The sequence below is a fragment of the Hipposideros armiger genome, unplaced genomic scaffold (assembly GCF_001890085.2).
Source record: "Hipposideros armiger isolate ML-2016 unplaced genomic scaffold, ASM189008v1 scaffold_360, whole genome shotgun sequence".
NCBI classification, from domain to species: Eukaryota; Metazoa; Chordata; class Mammalia; order Chiroptera; family Hipposideridae; genus Hipposideros; species Hipposideros armiger.
Genome location: NW_017731710.1, coordinates 1124910 through 1131086, shown reverse-complemented (window position 1 = coordinate 1131086; position 6177 = coordinate 1124910). Strand labels below are relative to the sequence as shown.

Below are 6177 nucleotides of genomic sequence, written 5' to 3'. Positions count from 1 at the left end.
AAACAAGCAAACAAAGCTACTCTCATATTTCATAAAACACAAAGGACCTAGAGTTCATTATTAGCTGAAGTGTTATAATAACTAACAGCTTATCTGGTAACTCCTAGTGTTAGAAATTGGTCAAGGGGGAGGATGTAACTCACCGTCAGCATGGGGAGCCCCTGAGCAGGCAGTGTGTGTGCCTGACTGATAGACCCCACCATAAGCATGGACACTCAGCATGCTCAGATAGCCACAGGGTCTACAGAAGCATAGAAATGCAGAGAGAATTTCTTTTACTTTTAGTTCTTAGCTCTTACACAGCGAGAGGAGCCTGTGGATGAAAAAGGGGTGCTATTATAAGTTATAAATTCCCAACTGGGCAAGTCATAGTTGGTAGTCAAGCCCTAGGCATATAACTTTTTAGTAAAAGACTTATCTTTGCTTAAAGCCAGCCCTGTCCATTGTGTCTGGATATCTAGATTAACACACCTTTGAAATGCCTCTTTTCAGATCCCTCCTTCTAATGTAACTGTCCTCAAGAGAGCACATAATCTTGTTAATTATTCCTTAATGCAATCCCTCCCTTGCTTTTTTTTTATGTCCCCTCCTTAATTTCAAATGCATAAAAGAAACTGCAAGACTGTTATTCTCTACCCCTGCCCCAGGGCTTCAGAGCGGGTAGGAAGTGCTTCTTGGAGCACTGAGGAGGTCACAAATCATCTAATAGTGGCTTTCGGAGGAAGCTCTCTTGAAGCTGTCCCTGAAGGACTGCAGGCTGCAGAGCCCTGCTGCCCAGAGAACCAGGCAGCCCAGAAACCAAGTGTGGATACTGAACCTGCAGGAACAAGGGGTTCCTCATGGCGAATGACCTAAAGTGATTTCTGTGTAAAAAATCACCAGGTGTTGAAGGGTGGGCTCCATGCTGTTGTGTCAGAGATGAGTGCAGGTTATTGAAATGGCCAGGGATAATACTCTACAGGATGCTTTAAGAGATGGTTTCTTAACAGACCAAGGGAGCAAACTTGGACTTTCAAAAACTAAAAGTATCATCTGTTACTATAATACCTACCAGGTGGTTCAATTCAATCATTTACCTCTGGTAGTGAGTTCCATAGGCAGCAGCAATGCCAACACAAGACTAATTGTCAGCCTAGAAAAGGAACTTGCTCCATTATTTGAAGAATTAAAAGACAAGTTGTGGAAGTTTCTTAATCTGACGGTGGTTTTGATGTTTACCATATCTTCATTATAACAGACATGGGTCCAATCTTTAGACAACAATACTTATATCCATGTACTCAAAAGCAAGGGCCCCTTCTTCCACCTTACACTAAAGAGAGAGCCTATAGCCAGATATAGTTTATGGATAGATTGATTATCTTTTCTTGTATAGGGCCTTTTCTTGTTTACTGAGATCTGGGGATACCGCAGAAATGGTTCAGTCCATCACAGCTCCCATGGAGTTGTCTAGTCACCAAATCAGCATGAGATTGTTTTCGGTGGGTCAGAATCAAAATGGTACTTTGATCCACTTGAGCCATGATGTGTCCTTATTGTACAATACACCCAGACCTGCAGAATGAATCAGGTCCATTTTATTGTGAATAATAATGAGGACCTTTTTTTGTTGTATTGTTTTATTTCTTGCACTGAGTGTTAGGAAGATACAATGGCTTAGTAAAAGTAATGCAATCAGTATAAAACAAATCTGTTATTCTCTAGAGTATTTGAGATCTTGCTTCCATGGCATATGTCATTAGTTTGGGCTCAAATAAACTCATAAAAAATTCTCTGCAGGTTTGGATGTTTCTTACATTGACAAGACCCAGGCCTCTTGGTAAAGCCTTTTTGCATGTCTAAAAGGGGATTTTTACAAACTGTAATCTCATGGGACTGGGGGGATTAAGCGAGTTAATCCAGGTAAAGTTTTTAGAACAGTGCTTGGCAGAGTAAAGACTGAATAAGTACTTATTATTATTATTATTATTATCATCTCAAGTCCTGACAGATCTGAGACCTCCACCACTGCTGGAATGTCTCCTGAAGAACACGTATTTATTAAATTTCTGTTAAACTCTTCTAGGGAAACTAGAATTTAATGAGCACCAACTTTTTACAGGCTGAAGGCACTTGACATATATTAACTCTTTTACTCCTCACAATAATTCTAAAAAAGTCGCCATTATTATCCGCACTTTATAGGTGGGGAAACGGGCTCCACAAGACCAAGTAAGGTGAAGCCCAAGATTTCCTGGCAAATGACTGGCTTAGACTTGGAAAAGTCTGACTCTAAATCTGGTCCTTATTTCACATCACGGGCATGTGTGTGAGGGATCATAAATCCCCGCCATGTAGGTGCTGCACGTTCTGCGCTTCCCTAGGCCTCCGTCTGCCCAGCATGTGCCCTCCACAGGGCTTGTCTGTCCCTAGGTAGAGCCTTTTTGAAGTCACAGATATCCTATAGTGTCTCAGCAGCCCTGGGAATCTTACATCTTGTACCAAATTCAAGTCACCTATGAACACTGTCATCAAGATTGCATGCTTTGATTTCCAAAGATTTTATAAGAGAGAATCTCAAACTCAGTGGGTTTTCAGAACAGGCTGGAATTGTACATGTGAGGTACCTGAGAGTGTCAGGGAAGAGGGAGGAGACTAGGGTGAGGTGAGAGAGGTTCCTAGGACAAACATTTAAGGAGAGGTCACTCTCAGGTTCCTGCAAGTGCCGAGGTGGCATTGAGAGTGCTGCCCCTGCCATTTCCTGTCGCAGGCTTCGCTCCTCTCTGGAATCCTGGTCCTGTCAGTAAACACCGACTAGCTTGGGATACCTGTGTGGGTACAATGGACAGTAGAAAAACGGTTTGAAGCCAAATCAGAAAGAGCCTGCAGAGTTGTCATACCTGAGCATTGGCATGTGCTTCATGGGTAAGTGTTTCTCTAAGTGTAGTGTTGGGATCATCTGTTGTTTTAACTTCAGACTTCCCAAAGTGATTAGAAAAGTCTTTTCTACAGAGAACACATGTTAGCCTGGCTGAGTCCTTTGCAAAACTTCTTCCTCTTCAGGAAAAAGATAAATGAGATAATGTTGGTATAGATATGCAGTAAAGTTATTATGAGGTCTGCACGTTTATTATTATATTTCAGCATACACATTGTGATGTTTTGTGTGAACCATTTATATTAATGTCACCCAGATGCTGACAGCATTTTAATCCAGAAGGCACAAGCTAATAACAACCAAATGCAAGGCAAAATCCTTGTTGGGTCTGTTTTTTTTTTTTTTTTAATTAACTGTAACACACACTTTGGGGCAAATGTGGAGGAAACCTGAGTACAGCCTGAGCATTAGAGGATATTAAGGGATTACTGTTAGTTTTACTAAGTATGAGAATGGTATTGTGATCATGGGGAAATGTATTTAGGTTGTTAGAAGTACATACTCAAGTATTTAAGAGTGATGTCACGATGTCTATAATTAACTACATAATACGTGAGCAAATATGATAAAATGTTAAGACTTATTAAGTCTAGATGATAAGTGTATGGGTGTCCATTATACTATTCTCTCTATCTTCTGTATTTATAAAAATGTTCATAATGAAAAGCTTAAAGAAAAAAGGAGTGCACAGTCCAATGGTGGTGGTTTTCTGACATTCAGAGGCAGCTTTTACAAATGCTTCTCTTACTAGTATCTTGATCAACAATGACACTTAGTAATTTTCCTACTAAATGTGAGAAATGGGTTTTACTGGTAAAAACTATGGCCTGTTGATCAACATGATGAATGTTGGAAGTGAGGGTTTTTTTTGTTTTTTTTTTTTGTAAAATGAAAGGTATTCAAGATATGTGATTATCTGAAAATATCCCAGAGACTCTCCTCAGGGCCCTTGCATAAGTAGAGTGTAGGAATCCCCAGGGGCCTGTAGCCTATGCTCTCAGCAATGATGCCCTAGGCTAAATCCTTTAAGGGATCTCTGGCCAAGGACACTGGAGGCTTCTGGGTATTTGACCCACTTCTCCCTCTGAAATCTTGACTTTTACTTGAAGAGAAGTTTTTTTGGCTACTTATATCTACCAAAAAGAACCTATAAGTTGTGCATGGCCAAATTGGCTCAGGTTGGTTTGCATGATAGGACTTGCTCATAATAAATTCTCTATATTTGCTCATTAATCCGTCCCCAATTTTGAACTTTCTGCTGTTATAGATAATCTGAGATACATGATGTCTTTCTTTTTTTTCTTTTTTTTAAATTGGGGAACAGTGTGTTTTTCCAGGACCCATCAGCTCCAAGTCAAATAGTTGTTTCAATCTAGTTGTGGAGGGCACATCTCAGTGGCCCATGTGGGGATAAAACCAGCAACCTTGGTGTTATGAGCACTGCACTCTAACCAACTGAGCTAACTGGCCGCCCAAGGTGGTCTTTTTTAGCAATCTTTTCAAAACAACAATGCCCCAGTACTCTCTTTCATTTACCATACACTCCAGCTAAATTGATTAGTCAATTATTAACTATTGATAGATCTTCTAAATTTACCTCATACAACTTTCTTTTACTTGAAAAGAAATATTGGACATAACATAAACACCAATGAACACTGTGATGTCCTTGAAGACCCATTCAATCCACATTTCTCAGAAGTTGATGTAAAAAATGCATGTTTTATTTTCCTTGTTATTATATGTGTCTAGGAAAATCACACCATGTTTTTCTTAAATCTCACACTCACAATACTTCTGACACAAAATGTGTGAACCGATTTTTTAATACCAGCTGGGTGTCCTACAACTCAACTCAGTTCTGAAACTATCTACTGGAATTAGAGCCAGATCCCACTAGTTAAGGTCTCAGTCCCACAAAACTGCCCCCACTTCAGATGCCAATCACAGACCCCTGGTTGTCACTTGTGCTTCTGATCCATGGGCTGTAAATCAGAGTTCCACAAAACCCCTCCTTGAGTACAATAATTTGCTAGAACAGCTCACAGAAATTAGGGAAACACAGTGTTTACCAGTCTATTGTATAATATCATATAATAAAGTAATGAACGTTCAGGTAAAGAAGTACATATGATAAGGTCCAGGATCCTCCAAGTTTAGGTGCTCCTGTCTCTGTAGAGTTGGGGGTATGTCACTTTCTCAGTGGCATGTAGATGTGTTCCCAACATGGAAGCTGTCTCCAAACTTCATAGTTTTAGGATATTTTTTTTTAAAGATTTTATTGGGGAATTGGGAAGGGGAACAGAGTTGAGGAATTGGAGAAGGGGAACAGACAAGCTGCTGTGCTTTTGTTCTTCAGTCTAGTTGTGGAGGATGTGGCTTCATTGGCCCATGTTGGTATTATCATTGTGCTCTCCCCGGGTGAGGCAGTCACTTGCCGGCCATTGGACGGCCACTCACAGCGGCTCATGCCAGCTCACGAAGGTACACGCCAGTTGCTGGCCAGCCCCACTGCAGCCTATGCCGTAGCTGGTGACTCACGGCAGCCCAGCTCCAGGTCGAGCTGTTGTTCAGCATCTTAGCCGTAGAGGGCGCAGCATCACTGGCCCTCATGTGGGATCCAAACCAGGGCTCTGCCCTGCTGCTCAGAGCTGGCATCTCAAGCTAACTCTTAACCAACGCACCACTCGGCTGGCCTAGTTTTGGGATTTTTATAGACGCCTCATTACATAGGCTTAATCAATTATTTACTCAATGTCTAGCCCCTCTCCCCTTCCTGGAGGATAGGGGTGAGACTGAAAAGTCAAAGCTTCTAATCATGGCTTGGTTTTTCTGGTGACTAGCCCCCATCCTGAATCTATCCAGGAGCCCACCCAGAGAGGCCCTTCATTAGAACAAAAGATGCTCCTGTCCCCCAGGGTAAATTCCAAATTATTTAGGAACTCCAAGTCAGGATCCAGGGTCAAAGAACAAATATTAGAACGAAAGATGCTTGGAGCACCCTTATTGCTTAGGAAATTAAAAACATTTTAGGAGCTCTGGCTAGAAGCCAGGGATGAAGATCAAAATATATATTTCTTATTATATCACAATATCACAATAAGATACAGAAAATGTCATTGCTTTAAAGTAGCAGTTATTAATATTGTCATCAGATAATCTATTTACATAAGTGGACCAGAACCTATAGCATTTCAAATGCACATTGATAGCTCTTTTTCTTTTTTAATTTTTTTTTTTAATTGGGGAATTGGAGGATG

The 6177-nt window shown here is 40.8% G+C and overlaps 1 pseudogene; it reads left to right on the top strand.

Annotated features, from left to right (window-relative positions):
- The first annotated feature begins 839 nt into the window (after positions 1 to 839).
- Positions 840 to 1194, top strand: LOC109392976 (ragulator complex protein LAMTOR3 pseudogene; annotated as a pseudogene).
- The last annotated feature ends 4983 nt before the right edge of the window (positions 1195 to 6177 follow it).